At 65.4% G+C, this 14,928-nt stretch overlaps 1 protein-coding gene across 2 annotated transcripts in view; it reads right to left on the bottom strand.

Moving 5' to 3' along the window:
* Positions 1-14,928, bottom strand: part of CASZ1 (castor zinc finger 1) — a 150,436-nt gene that overhangs the window by 102,323 nt on the left and 33,185 nt on the right. The window contains exon 2 of one of the 2 annotated variants that reach the window (XM_084875272.1): positions 13,135-13,274. The exons of the other annotated variant lie outside the window; for it this stretch is intronic. The gene's annotated coding sequence lies outside the window, so the exon portion shown is untranslated. The remainder of the gene's footprint in view (positions 1-13,134; positions 13,275-14,928) is intronic. 2 annotated transcript variants of the gene reach the window in all.

Raw genomic sequence — 14,928 nt, 5'->3', positions numbered from 1 at the left:
CTCCCGGCAGGCAGGTGCGACGGGGAACATGGTCCCAGGCGGGCAGGCAAACCGGGTCTGCGCAGGGCGGCCAGGGAGAGCCATTCCCGACAGCTTTTACGTACGCAGCGGCCGGCACACAGAGCCGTGTCCCCACCGGGACGCAGACACACCCCGGGGGACACCTGGACACACGCCCGGTCCCGTGCTCCACCAGCCCGTCTGTGAACCCCACGAGGCTCCACGGCTACATCACGTCCCCAGCACCAGCGAGGGTGTTCCAGACTGCGGCCTGCCCCCCGGCCCCGCGCACAGCCGCCAGCCCGCGTGGCATGGCGATTCCGGCAGCCCCTGGCGTGCTCCGGCCTGACGGAGCTCCTGGGCTCCCGAATGGGACCGGGAGGACCAGCCCCCACAAAACCTGCCCCCACTGTCCCAGGGAAACAGGGTTCCTATCAGACCCTCACCTCTGACCCTCACCTCTGACTGGCCTGCGCCTCAGGCAGCCTTCAGCAGGCCCAGAGGACCCCGAGAGGCCAGGGAGCCCCCAAAAGCCCCCCCCTTCCTTATGAGCTGGGGTCAGGCAGGTCTGACCGAGAATCAGGGGCCCCCGGAGCCCCCCCAGGGGTACGAGAGAGCCACGGCAGCTCAGGTGGCCTGTCTGACTTCCCGACCCCTCACCCCACCGGTGGGGGCAGAGGCACACAGGAGAAGGGGGCTCCAGGGCAGGGCCGGCTCCCGTGTGGGCCGCCCACACGGCCACGCGGGGCCCGACGCTCAGAAGGACACGCGCTGGGTTCCGTGTCCCACGGCCACCGTCATGAAGTCCTTCATCGTGTTAAAGCCGCGCTTTCATTTCGCACTGCGCCCACAGATTACGTAGCTGGTCCCGGGCAGGTTTTTGGAAGATACGAAGACTTGGGTTCGAATCCCAAGGCTCAGTCCACGATAACCCCGGCGACACCAGAAAAGCTGTTCTCTCTGGCTGCAGGGAGCCTCGCCCATAGAGTAGGGGGTTCACACCTGCCCCCGGGGGGCCGAGGACCGGAGGGCTAGCGCAGGCCAGGGCTCCGGGACCCCGGTTAGTGCACCTGTTCACACACAGGCCTCCCGCCCGCCAGCGTGACCGGCTCTGCCGTGGCCGGAGGGGCAGGGGAGCCTGAGCCGTGCCCCGCCGCTGGCCCCATTCACAGGGAGGACACCGGGGACAGCAGCCAGGGACCTGCCCGCTGTCACAGCGCGGCCCCCGGGCAGGGCGAGGCTGAGGACATGCAGTTCCTGCCGCCCGGCTCTCCCTGGGCCACAGGACACGTGAGGTGGGGACGGGGAGAGGGAGGATAGGAGGCAGCGTTTGGAAAAAGGAAGGGAAGAGAGGCCTCATTGCATCAACACACACTCAAACACACACACACAGACACACACACACACATCAGCACACTCACACACTCATACACACACACACACAGACACACACACACACCAGCACGCCCACACACACATACACACACACCAACACGCTCACATACACATATACACACACACACCAACACACACACCAGCACACTCACACACACATGCACACACCCACTCACACACACCAGCATGCTCACACACACACACACCCCAACACACACACACATGCACACACACCAGCACGCTCACACACACACACGCACACACACGCACACACATCAGCATGCTCACACACACATACACACACACACACCAACACACACACACACACACATGCACGCACACACAGCGAAACTGAAGCTGAGGACTTCGCCAAAAAGAAGAATCCAACCCTGCTCCATCGAAACTTCTTTAGGGCAGGAGGCAACTGCCAAGGACCCAATAAAAAGCCAACCGCAGGCTGTAAACAGCTCCGAGCCTCTAATTAGACCCCGAGAGAAAACGGTGGCCGCGGAAAACGAAAGCAGGAGCCGGCTCCCCGAGGAGGGAGGAGGCAGGTGGCCCACCCCCCGCCCCAGCCCTGGGGTCTCAGGTGCAGGTGACCCCTCCCTGTGGCTGGCACTGCCCGTCCTGGGGCAGGCATGGAGTCAGGATGGCATTTCACACCCCACTGAGGGCCCGTCTTTGTCCTGAGTCCTTGTCCGAGGGCCTTCCAACGGCCCCGCCCACGGAACCGTCCCAGCCGGGCCTGGGGTCCGGGAGCCACGGGGCCGAGGGGAGGTGAGCTAGTCCTCCCAGCCCCGGGGCGAGGGAGCACGGAGCACGGAGAGCCTCTGACCCGCTGACAATCTGCCATCAGGGAGCCAGCTAGCACCTTGGCCGCTGCCCAGTCTGCCCACGCAGCACCCTCCCACTCGGAGCTGTCTCAGGCCACGACCCAGGCCCTTCCCCGGGGCCCCCGGGGGCCTGTGGCTCTGAGGTCCTCTGAGCAAAGCGGAGGTCCCCACGTTTCTCTCCACGGGGTCTCTCTGGAGGAGGAGTGACCGGGCACGTGGCACAGCCTCCCAGGCGCTGTGCCCACCCTCCCAGGCCGCTGTGCCCACCCTCCGAGGCAGCACAGAGCCCTCACTCCAGGTGGCATCGGCCACGCCCTCGCCCCCTCCGAGCCCGGCCTCCGGCCCGTGGAGGACACAGGGCTCTGGCTTTCGGGAGGGGCCGGGCCGGAGAGGGCCAGTGCCCTCGGGAAGGCGGGGTGTGCAGTGGGGGGTGCTCACACTCTCCGCCTCTGAGGAGACACAACCCTGTGGGCCCACCAAACCCCACGGCAGGGCATCTTGCTGGGTGCCGAGACCAGCGTGTGCCAGGCCGTGGCAGGAGCAGCACCTCGGTCTGCGGTCTGCCATGGCCAGGCCCCGATGGCAGAGACAGGCACCCATCCAGACGCCCGGGCAAGGCCCCGGAGCAGGGCACACCCCAGCCCGGTCAGGTCGGTGAGCAGAGGCTGCCACCCGGTCCCCCCCTTGCAGACTGAGGGGATGGGAGGGGGCTTACAACCCGGGGAGGGACAGGCAGTGCTGCCTCACTGTAGCTAACATCACAGATGGGGGTGGGAGGGTCCCCCACGCTGAAGGCCCATCCCTCTGCTCCCCCCGGGTCCCTGCGGCCACCTGCACCCAGTGTCAGCCGCTCACACCGGACCCCCCTTCCAGACCAGCACGTGCTAAGAGGGGGTGCGCTGTGCTCCCCTTCCAAAGGCTCTCCTCAGCCAGGGGGATAAGCCCCAGAACCCCCCCCCCCCCCAAATGATCCGGCCCATCCTACCTGCTGCTGTAACTACCCCTGTGCCCACTGCCTTGCCTGTTTCTCAGTCAGGACAGTGAGCAGCCACGTTGGTGCTGGATCAGGTGCAGGTCCAACAGCAAGAAGGGCAGCCGCGCCCCCCCCCCCATTCAGAGCCTGGGCCCCCCACTCAGGCGCTTTGCAGACCGCGTCCCTGCAAATGTCTGTTAGCGCCTGTTCACCAAGGAGGACACACCGGTGAGCGTGGTGAGGTGGCAGCCACGCAACCACTGAGCCGTGGGCCTGACTGCACCCCCGATGGCCTGGCCTGGGCCCACAGCCTCTTTCCGTGGTGGACCTTCCTCCCGGGGAGCCCCCGGTGTGGCTGCTGGACCCCGGCCGGGCAGGCCGGGCCGGCCCCTCCCCGGCTGCTCTGGTACCGGGAGCTCCGGTCACTGGCTTAGTGCCCGAGCCTCGTGCACCACAAGTGTAATGCGGCTGACAAGCGTGACCCCACACCCGGCCACCCACTGAGCCACGTGGTGGCCATGGCCCGCGGGCCACGGTGAGCCGGGCCACCCACCTGCCGGACCGTCTTCCCGGACACGCTGGCCATGTGAGGCCGGCCTCGGGTCAGCGGGAGGTCAGGCGGGCCCCCGGCTGCTCCCTCCTGTCCGTTGTGCTCTGTGGGGTGGTCAGGCCCCCTCCATCGGGACGAGAAGTGGAATTCCTCCCGGACGAGAGGCCCCGCGGCCGCTCTCCCAGCTTCCTCCCCGGCTTGGGGGGGAGTGGGGGGAGGCTGAGAGGTGTCCGGGTCCCGCTCGTTCATTAGCCTCTGCCAGCCCCACGTGTGCACCAGACACAGCCAGATGGTCCCCTGGACGTGCCCCCCCCCCCACTCCCCTGGAACCCGCGACCTCTTCACCCCACACCCCCTCCAGCTCTCCCTTCTGCACTGCAAGCCTCATGCCCCCCAGCCAGGCCGGGCCAGACAGCCCCAGAGGGACAGCGGGGGAGAGTGTCCGCGGGGAATGGAGACGAGACGCGGCTCTGCCTTCTCTTCTTGGCTTCAGACAGTTCGGGGAGGGGGCCGAGGTGGGGGGCCCAGAGCCGAGCCTCCCCACATTTCTTGAAAGTCTTAAGAGACGGCTCCACCGCCAAGAAACACGAACGTACCCCCCAGACGGCCGAGGCCTGGCTGTGCGCCACCTCCCGCCAGCACCTGTGTGTGTGATGTGGGCGGACCAGCCTCACTGTCCCCACCGAAACGGCGGCCGAGCTGGGGGATCTTGGGGGTCGCCGGGAGCACGGAGCGCGGCCACGCACGGCCGCAGCGCTCGGCGGACGGCGGCGGAGCAGCGGCCGCCGCTGCTGTTCCCACGAGCATCGCTCTCTGTGATTCCGGAGACTCTGTGACCCTCCTTCCAGACAGAACTACAACGGGGCGGGGAGACCCGTGCTGACAGCTCTAAAGGGAACGCCGCGAATGCTTCATGCCCCGGAACCGACGGTGGCGAAGGAGAGGGCGTGAGGGTTTGACGGGAAGCCCTGCGGGCATCTGGCCAGGTTCCCTGAGCCCCAGTGACCCACAACCGGCCCCCACGTGATCCCACAGGCACTGACCTCAGCGCCGCCCGGAGCTGGAGGCCACGTGACCGGCTCTTCCAGCCCCTGCTTTGGGGTGTAGGGGGGGCGGAGAATGGTCTTTGGGGTGAAGCGTCTTTATCTAGGGCAGCAAGGGTTAACGCCGGGGCTGGGAGAGGCCGGGCAGCATGGAGCACTCCCTGTTTATTAATAAGCTATTTATCACCAGCTTTGCTTTTAATGCCATTTGGGCTTAATGTCGTTAATGAAATATAAATACCCACGCTAACGATGTCGGTCAGGGGCAGCAGACGGCTCGCAGAGCAGGGCCAAACCGCCGGGCACGCTGGGGAGGAGGCTGAGAGCTCGGGAAGCGGAAGAGGTTCCCAGCGGCTCAGCACCCCCGTTCCCCTCGGCTCCACCGCAAGGCGCCCCCGCCGGCTCTGCCGGGAAAGGCTGGGAGGGGGCGGCCTCCCCGGGCACAGGATGCTGTTAGCTCCTGGAGCATGGGGCGGGAGCCAGAGCTCCCACCTCGGGGGCAGTGCCCGCCTGGCATCGGGCCGCTTGGCTGCAGGGGGCTGGACCGGCACCAGCTGGCAGCGGGCCCCTCGCTGCCCTGAGCTCCCTGACCCCTGGGAACAGAGCGAGGGTGAGAAGGTGCTGAGCGGGAGCGGAAGGACCCTCCCCCCGGTCCACGGAGCGGCCTGCGGGCAGCCCCGTCCCGCCGCACCGCACACCCTCCCCCAGAGCGGGCACGGGGCCTCCGGAGGCTGCGGGGAGGGGCTCGGGGAGGTCAGCAGACAGGTATTCTGTTCGGGGCCCAGAGGCCTCAGAGCAGGAAGGAGGCCCCGCACAGCAGGCTGTCTGTGGCCTTGCGCTGACCTGGCCCGGCCCCTCCCACACAGCGAGTGACCCCCTAACCCAGATTTCCCCGGGAACCTCGGGCTGTGCCCTCAGGAGGGCCCCCGACTGTGCCGAGACACCGGCCTCCCTCACGGCGGGAGGGGCCCCGGCTACAGACCCGGGGAGGAGACTCGGACTCGCCTCACCCAAGGACCACCTGGGCCCGGATAAAGGCCGGAGCCTCCGGCCAGTGGCTGGCCTGTGCCCCTTTCCTGCACCGGGCCAGGGAGGCCACCGTGCCAGGAGGCCGGCGTGCCAGGTCTCCGAGCGGCTCCGTGAGGGTGCCGCCTCCTCCCGGGGGCCCTCCAGGCTGTTCCCGGGAGGAAGCCCGCAGCCTCGGGCCCTCCTGGCTCAGGGGCCTGAGAAATGGCAAGAGAATCAGTGACCTATATATTTCAGATAAACTGTAAATACTTTTTCAATGTTGAGCATGTCCAAGTACTTCATGGAACATACATGGCCATTATTTGCGGTTTATCTGAAATTCTGAGTTCGCTGCGGGCCCTGTATTCTCATTGGCTGGATCCGGCAGCCCCTTCCCTCGGCTCAACAGGTGCCGCCGGGCAGGTGGGGGTGGTTTCTGGGGGGTGAGCGGGTGGGGAGGGGCTGTGAGGGGGAGCGAAGTCCCTGCCCCTCCGAACAGCAGGCTCCTGACAAGAGGCCCTGGCCACAGCCGTGCCCTGCCTGCCCTCTCTGCTCGCGGGTCACTTCGGCGCGTCCAATGCCATGGCTCACCCAGGGGGGTCCCCTCTCCCCGCACCCCCAAAGTCACCTCCATGTCCCCGAGGAGCACAGGGCTCATTTGCTGGGGCTTGGCGGAGCTCGGCTCAGCCGCTAATCCCCTGGGTGGCTCCTGTCAGATTATTAATTAGCTAAAGCGGATCGGTCCTGGAACAACATGCGCTTGGACTTCAGATAAAGCAGGCCAGGGGCGTGGGCGGGGGGCTGCTTAAAGGGACAAGACCCCGTTTCCGAGTGGCTCCCCGAGGCGGGACTGGGGGAGCAGGCCGAGGCCGAGGCAGGGCGACTTCCAGACGAACACTCAGCACCCGTCCCGCCTGCTCGAGAGCACTCTGGGCGTGTGTTTGGGGGGTGGGGGGTGGGGGTGGGGGTGCAGGAGGACCTAGATTCGGCCACCGAGGGGACCCGTCCCGGGAGGAGCTGGCGACAGTTGGGTCTCGCTCTTTAATGAAGAGCTGGTGCTTAATCAGATCATGCCCCTCAGACGTCTTCGAAAAGCCTCTTATGTCCGTCGGCCTAAAAGCCTTGGCGCTCACAATGGCTGCGAGGCCTTCAGCATCTGGGGGGCCCTCCCTGGCCTCACACGGCATCTCCCCCACTCACCTCCCTCCTCTCCTCGCTGCCCTCCAACCCTCCAAGGTATGACTCAGGGTGCTCGCCCCCTCACCTCCGTCTGTCCTTCCCCAAACGTCACCATCTCAGTGCCGCCTTCCCCAGACGCCACACCTGCCATTACAAACCATCCGCCCCCCCCTGCACGCACACCCCCGCACGCACCTCCCTCCAGCACCTCCCCCCGCCCCCCATCTGCTCTCCAAACGGCTTTAGCTTCCTCCTGGACACACAGCGCCGTCGAACATGGCTGTCACCTCTTTATCTCACCTCCCACAGCCTCCCTCCGCTCAGATGCACACTGCAGGAGGACAGGCGTTCTGGCCTGGCTGGTCCCGGGTTAGACAGGCCTAGCTCTCAGCACCTCTCAGTCATGTTCCATGAATGAGCGGACCCCGAAGGATGAATGGCCAGAGGTCCGAGCTCAGGATCTGGACCACCACTTCCTCTGGCTCTGAGCCCCAAGTGCCTGGGCCCCAGCCTGGCCCGGAGGGCTCCCCAGGAACCTGTCTCCTCCTCCTCGACCCTATAGATTTCCCCACCCCACCCCACCCCCCGATTTCTGCGCCCAAACTTGGGATCCTCCCACTCCAGTCCTACCTAGCAGGTCCCCTAAGATGCACTTCCAGGCTGTGGGACTCCTGAGGGATGCCCTGGGGGACGCATCTCTGGGCCACACAGACCCGCCCCTCCAGCGGGACCGCTGCCCGCTCTGGCCGGGACGGGAGCAGCATGAGGAGGGATGATGGTGAGTGAGGGGGGTTGGGGGGAAGACGATGAACAAGGGGGGTGGGGGAGGCGATGGTGAGCCGGGAACGCCGGGACCCCCCACTGCGGCCTGCAGACTCCCGGGCTTGCATTGTTTTGACTTGAGTCGGTGAAGCTGAAACATCGAGTCACAACGGCCCTAAACTTCATTACCAGCTCTTAACAGATTACTAAGGGGAAAAAAAAACTTGCTTTTAATTGCATTTCCCGATTAGCATTTCTGGAGAAGGAACTAGTGATTAATTACATCTTCCTTCCTCTCACCTGCCCGGGTCACCGGGGCCCCAGCCCCAGGCCACCGGGAGGAGGCTCAGGGTCAGAAAGGGCTCCTGTTCCTGAGGGGCCAAGACCCGACCCAGAGAGGAGAAGGTGGGCGGCGGGGCTGGTGTATCCGGGTGCAGGCCGCGGGCGGTACGGTGGCCCGGTGGATGGCCCCCCGAGGTCCAGTGGAAGGTGGGCTGACAGTCCCCGGCCCCCATGGCCTCCCACCTCAGCATGGCCTCCTCTGGGCCCCAGGGCGTCCACCTGGGCCAGGTGCTCCGTCCCTGGGGAGGGTCTAGCCCCGTGGTCGGCAAACTCATGAGTCCGTAGAGCCAAATACCAACAGTACAACGACAGAAATTCCTTTGGAGAGCCAGATTTTTTAAACTTAAACTTCTTCTAACGCCACTTCTTTCAAGCAGACTCGCCCAGGCCGTGGTGTTTTGTGGAAGAGCCACACTCAAGGGGCCAAAGAGCCACAGGTGGCTCTCGAGCCGCAGTTTGCCGACCACGGCTCTAGACGGTCGGGAGAAGGTGGACTGAGCGTGGCCTGAACGTCTGTGAGGGGAGCAGACGCGCTCCCGGCCACCAGGCTCCTCCCGTGTGAAATCCTCTCCCACGCCAGCCGGTCCCCGGGGGAGGGCGGCCACGCCTCTGCCACATCCACGGCGCCACCTCCCAAAGCCACGGCCGCTGTCCCTCTGGGGCAAACAGGTCCCCAATGAGAAGAGGCCCCGGTGGCTTCCGGTGGGGCAGGTGCAGCCGGCCCCTCCCGGCTCCTGTCGCTCTGGGCCGTGCCTGGTGGGACCCAGGGGCGTCCCGATGCTGCTGAGAGGGCAGAAGGCACCAGGGAGGTCGGTAACACCGGGCAGAATCCTCACGACTTAGAAACCAGGAGGATCTGTAACGCTTCCCAAACCGTCTCCCCACCAGCCCTCTGTCCACCCCCGAGGGGCTGCGACCTGGGAGCCCCCTCATCCCCACACGTCATCCCCTGGGGGTGGCAGAGGACGTGGCCCCCGTTCCCCTTAGCCAGCACCCGATCTCCCGATCCCGCCCCTCTGCACCCCCGCCCGGCGCTGTGCTCTGGAGGGCCAGCCCCACGGCAGCTCAAAGGCCCGGAGGGGGAGTCAGAGCTGTCCAGTCCAGTTAGGAGTGAAGGCCTCGGATCCAGCGCAGGCCACAGCGGCAGCGAGCAGAAGGGCCTCCCGCACACGCGCACAGAGACACACGCTCCTGCCCACCCAGACACCCTCCCCCGGGGCCCTGGAGCCCAGGGTGTTGATGCAGCAGACACACCCAGAAGGAATGGCTGGCACCCCAGTGGAGCCGGGCGGGGGCACCCCCTGCTCCCTTCCGGCACTGCCCCTGGAGGTCAGGCCCCCAGAGCTCTCCCCGAGGGCCGGCCTGGCCCGTATGGCTGGGGATATGTTGCCAGCATGAGCAGTCCTCACTGGGGCTCCTGCCCCTGGCTGACAGCGCCCGGCTCACTGCGCCAGGCCTCTGGCTTGCTGTTTGGGCTGTGACATGCCTGGGGGTCACGTCACTGCCACAGCATGGCTCCTGGGACTGCCTGCCCCGCCCTGGCCCACGCACATGAGACCAGGACCCAGGAGAGGGGACCCTCCGATCGGAGGCCCCGGGAAAAGGGACAGCGGCCCAGGCCCTTTCTGATGGGACGCCTACGGCGACTCAAACCCCGGGAACTGTGCTGAGATTTCCCACCTGGAAAGACTGCGAGGATCTCGGCCCCGCTGGCCCCGTGGGAAAGAGGAGGCCCCTCCGGCAAGCCCACCGCCGAGCTCGGCATCCCGGCACCCGGAGAAAGGCCGCCGAAGCCCAGCCCGTGAGGACACAGAACACACCCGAGGGTGCAGGGAGGACCGATGTGAGTGAGCGCCGGGACCCAGCCTCAGGCCCCGCACAGAACTCGGGCGCAGAGGCACCCCACAGCTTCGGGCGGGGTCTCGGGCCGAGGGGACAGCGAGCTCGGAAGTCGCTGCTGGAAACGGCTCAGGGGACAGGCGGGCCTCTGGCCTTCCCTCCGCGAGGTGCTGACCGAGAGACGGCTCCCCACTCACACCCCTTTCTCAGCAGCCGGGACAGTGCTTCTCCCCTGACCCACAGGCATTCTGAAAGCCATGCGTCCCTGTAACCCACGAGGCTCAGAGCCACGGGTCCTTCGGCTCCGTCAGGCCTGGGGCGGGGGCGGGGGGGCGCGGGCCGGTGTCACCCCGGGGTCTCCCCAGCCCATCCGCAGGCCCCGGTTCCGCTCCCTCTGAGCACACAGACTCTGCCCCGCTCTCCACCCCGCCCGAGTCTCAGCCACCGTCTCCCACTCCCGCGGCCACGGCCGCCACCCCTCGGGCCAGCCTCCGGCCCAGCCATCTTCTAGAAACGAAAATCAGATACCTCACCTCCCTCCTTAAAAACCCTCTGTCCCCCAAGGAGTAAAACCCCAGACCCCCCTGGCGCACCGAAGCCCCTGTGCCCCGGCCCCCACCCGGTCCACCCCGGGCCCTGGGACCTTCCTTCTGCCCAACGCACACCCCGAGCCCAGCCCTCCGCAGGCCCTGAGGCCCGGCTGTGCCCTCCCTGTGGGATATTCTCCCACGTGCCCTTCCGGTGGCTGTCCACTGCCTGCCCATCAACTCCAGCCGTCACCTGCCCGGCCCCCTCCCACCGCCCCATCCCACGTCCACTCTGCACGAACGGCTCCCTTGTTCTGTGTGCGTTTGCTTATTGTCCGCTTGCCCAACCGGAACTCCAGGAGACCCAGGGCTGTCCTGTCCAGGGTGTCCCTAGGACGTGGAAGACCCCAGGCCGCTGGCCCTGGAGACGAGAGAGGCCCAGCCTTCTGTGGTGTGGCCAGAAGCAGGGGGAACCCTACCGAGGCAGGAGTAAGCCTGCAGCCAGGCCCGAGCACGGACTCGCCCCGTCGCCCACAGTCCAGTGTCCGGAGGGTCACCCTGCACAGAGGACCCTGTACCTGGACAGGGCTAGGTCCGAGAGGCAGGGCTTGGCCAGGACAGTCCCTTTCATTTTTTATATTTTTATTGATTTTTTTACAGAGAGGAAGGGAGAGACATAGAGAGCTAGAAACGTCGATGAGAGAGAAACATCGACCAGCTACCTCCTGCACACCCCCCCACCGGGGATGTGCCCGCAACCAAGGTGCATGCCCTTGGCCGGAATCGAACCCGGGACCTTTCAGTCCACAGGCCGACGCTCTATCCACTGAGCCACACCGGCTTCAGCGACAGTCCCTTTCAGAGCTCTCGGAGTTCCCAAGCTTCGTCAGCAGCCCACGCCCGCCCGCCCGCCGATGCCAGGATGCCCGGGTCCCACAGGATGCACAGAGCCCATGCCCCATGCTGGGTGCAAGTCCCGGCACGGAGAGGAAACTTCGAGAAGGAAGAAAACACACGCATGGGCCTGATTTGCTGAAGAAACACAGAAAACAGAAGGCCTGCCACCGAGGACAGCACAGGCAAAGGTGCCCCCTCGCTGGCGATGCCACTGCATCGGCCACCTGTGGTGTCAGGCGCGAAGGAGGACATCCAGAGGCTCGAAGGCATGGCCAGCCGGCCCAGGGCCCGGGCTCACCGAGGAGGCAGAGTCGGGCAAGAGCCCAGGAAGGTAGAGATGGGCAGGTGCTGGTGCAAGATGGCAGCCTAGAGTCTCCTCAGCCCCTCTTCCCGCCATCAGGGACCAAGCGGCACGGCCTCCGAGGGGACAGGCCGGTCCCGGGGCGGGACTGTGTGCTGGACGCCGGGACGAACAGCCTCCACAGCACGGCTGCACCAAAGGCCACATTTACATCTGATTTGCAAACCCCTGGGCTGTGTCTGAGGCTGGCGACAGCCCCCGGGTGGCGAGGCCCGGGAGGCAGCTGGCCTGCTGCCTTGGGAACCTCCCAGTCCCCAGTGGGCACCCAGGCACCGTCTCTGCAAGCGCTTCCTCCCCACAAGTTCAAAGTCCGGAGGTGCCGAGCTGGCCCCGGAGGGAGGGGCGGGCACGCCTGCCTGGGGCGCCCCTGGGGAGGGAGCACGCAGGAGGGGGGCGGGGCTGCTGACCCCATCGGGCACACACAGGAGGGCAGCCCCCAACCTTCCCCTCCCAGCCATGCTCCGGGCCCTCAGCCCCAGCCCCCGCCCTAAGACCTGGCCCATCACTTTACCGAAGCCCAACCCTTCTAGGCTGGTTCCTTCCGGAACATGAGAGAACACTGAATCACGATCAATATGTGAAAAGTAACCAATCATGTGCAAACCCCTCCCCCCACCCTGAAAACCCATTTGATAATAAATATCGGACAGCATCAGCTACCCATCGGACTACCCACCCCGGGCGCACATGACCTTCCTTAGGCAAGGGGCGATTTCTGAGCCCGGGCTGGTGTGGCTCGGTGGTTGAGCCTCGACCTATGAACCAGGAGGTCACGGTTCAATTCCCGGTCAGGGCACATGCCCAGGTTTCGGGCTCGATCCCCAGTGTGAGGCAGGTAGGAAGCAGCCGATCCATGATTCACTCTCATCATTGATGTGTAGGTCTCTCTCTTTCCCTCTCCCTTCCTTTCTGAAATCAATAAAATGTGTGGTTTTTGTATTTTTTTTTTTTTTAAAGACACCTGTGGCTCCACCTGGGAGGGCCCTGCCCAGCCCCCCCGGGAGCTCGGCTCGGAGCAGCCATCTCTGGTCTGGACCTACCGTCCTCAGAGATGCCGTAGAGACGTGACCTGATGCTTAGCCCCAGGTGGGGCGTCTGCCAGAGCCCAGGCCTCCCTGCAGCGCCTGCAGGCAGCTGGCACCATTCCGTGCCACCCCGTGGGGATGCCGGGCGGGAGCCGGGATCCAGAGGGGGGAGACGGCCGTGAGGGCACGGCCCAGCCAGGAGGGACGTGCACAAGTGTCCTAGGATTTTTCCCAACCCTCCGTGTCCCGCTCTCACCTGGGGTGCCTGCGCGACCACCATCCGGGCCAGAACCCACCGGGAAAGGCCTCGGCAGGCAGCCCTGCCCCGAGTCCCCCAAACTGGCCGACCACAGCCCCCGCCCGCGTGGCCCGGTGGCGTGTGGGGATCGGGAGCCGCTACCTTTGCTTCCCAAGGGCCGGGGGTCCGAAGTCCATTCCACCGCGCACCCTGGAGCTGGGGACCCCCTCCTTCCTCAGGGGGGACAGCGAGGCCGCGGGAGGGGGTGGGGGCCTTGCCTTCAGTCAGCGAGGTCCGTTCGCCTGCAGAGCAAGAAGGGAAACGGGTGGTTAGGCCACAGTGGAGACTCCCAAAGCTAAGGTGACCAGACGTCCCGATTTTTAACCATTTGTCCCGCATTCTGCGACGGGTTTTAAAAAGTCCCGATTTTTTCCAAAAATCGGGACTTTTTTAAAACCCGCCGCGGAACGCGGGACAAATCGGGACGGTCCTGCCCAGAGCGGGACGTCTGGTCACCTTACCCAAAGCGACTCCAGAGAGAAGAGCTCGGAGCGCAGGGTCTGACATCCTGTGCAAGGGAAGAGGCTCTCGGACCTGCCCGCCCCTCGGCAGGTGGCATGGCCGCGGTGAGTGCCAGGCCTGACCGCACCGCCCGGGCACCCTTGGCACCATTATGAGCCGATGGCCACACCGTGGTCACACCTAACAACAACAAAAAAAAACCAAACAGGTAGGAACCGTGACAGACCGTCCGGCGACACCCCAGATAACCATAAAGCGATCACGCCCCAGGCCCGGCTCCGGGGGTGAAAGGTCAGCCTGGCCGTGGAGGAAGCCGACGCTGGACACCAGGGCAGACCCAGACCCTCGCCTCCCGGCCCGGCCCTGGGGCTCCCCGCCCTCCCGCACCCTCAATGCAGACGGTCCCTCGGCCAGCCAGCTCCCAGCTGCTCCCGGGACCCCCGGAGGCCCATGGGAGTCTCTAAAAATGGAACCAACAGGTGGCCCCGCAGCTAGCTCCCCGGGACTAGAGGAGTTTGGTTTCCTCTCTCCCCCTCTCCCCCTCTCCTCTGGGGCTGCGAGCTTCACACAGAGAAGAAACGGGGATTGAGAAAAATCCGTGGAGGAGAAAGGGGGATGCTGAGATTATTGGTTAGAGGCGCTGGGCCAAAAAAAAAATAAAATAAAATAAAAAATAATAATAATAATAATAATAATAAAATATATAAAAATGTGGCCAAAAACACGCCGATGCCCTGCTACTGGCAACCTTTGTATCAATTTAAGCAAATATTGTGGTGTTTCCATGGCGATCCCTGTTTTGAATATCCACTACCCTCACTTTTTTAAAAGGGCTTTTCCTGTTTGCGTTTCAACTTGAAAACCTGTAAATATTTTTCGGCCTTTTCTGAAAACTCAGCCCGCGTGCGTGCAAAGACACCGACGCCCCTGACCTCGGCGCACAGCCTGTCAGGCTGGATGTGAGAGTGATGTACGGGTGGGGGGATGCGGGGGGGGGTTCTGTCCACCCTTGCACCCACCCCCCTACAGGCTGGCATCAGTCCTGTCCCCCCTCCCTGCCCGGGACTGGCGCCTCCATGTTCCTGAGTGTGAGCGTGGGCTGGGTCCTGACTCCGCAGGGCGGCATGGTGTGGGCAGCCGCCCGGCAGGTTCTCCGACTTGGCCCCGCCCTCGGGTCCCCCAGGGCCTCCCCGGAGGACAGGCTCCGGCCTCCGCGCCTCCCGAGGCTGGGCCAGGAGGGCACGGGGGCGTTGGCGCTGAAGGCCGGAGCTGCGGGCACCGGCTCTCCCGCCTCTGCCCCGGGCAGGGCCTCGGGGGCAGCTCCCGGGAGAAGCCGCGGATGGCCGGGACCCTGGGCCGGGACCCTGGGCTGGGGCCGGGCGGCCGACTCCCACCCCACCCCACCCCACCCTCCGGCGGCACACAGGGTTAACG

This window comes from Pipistrellus hanaki (assembly GCF_964339955.1).
Source record: "Pipistrellus hanaki genome assembly, chromosome: 2".
In the NCBI taxonomy this organism is placed as follows: Eukaryota; Metazoa; Chordata; class Mammalia; order Chiroptera; family Vespertilionidae; genus Pipistrellus; species Pipistrellus hanaki.
The sequence above is the reverse complement of the archived record's forward strand: the minus strand, read 5'-3'. Positions and strand labels throughout refer to the sequence as shown.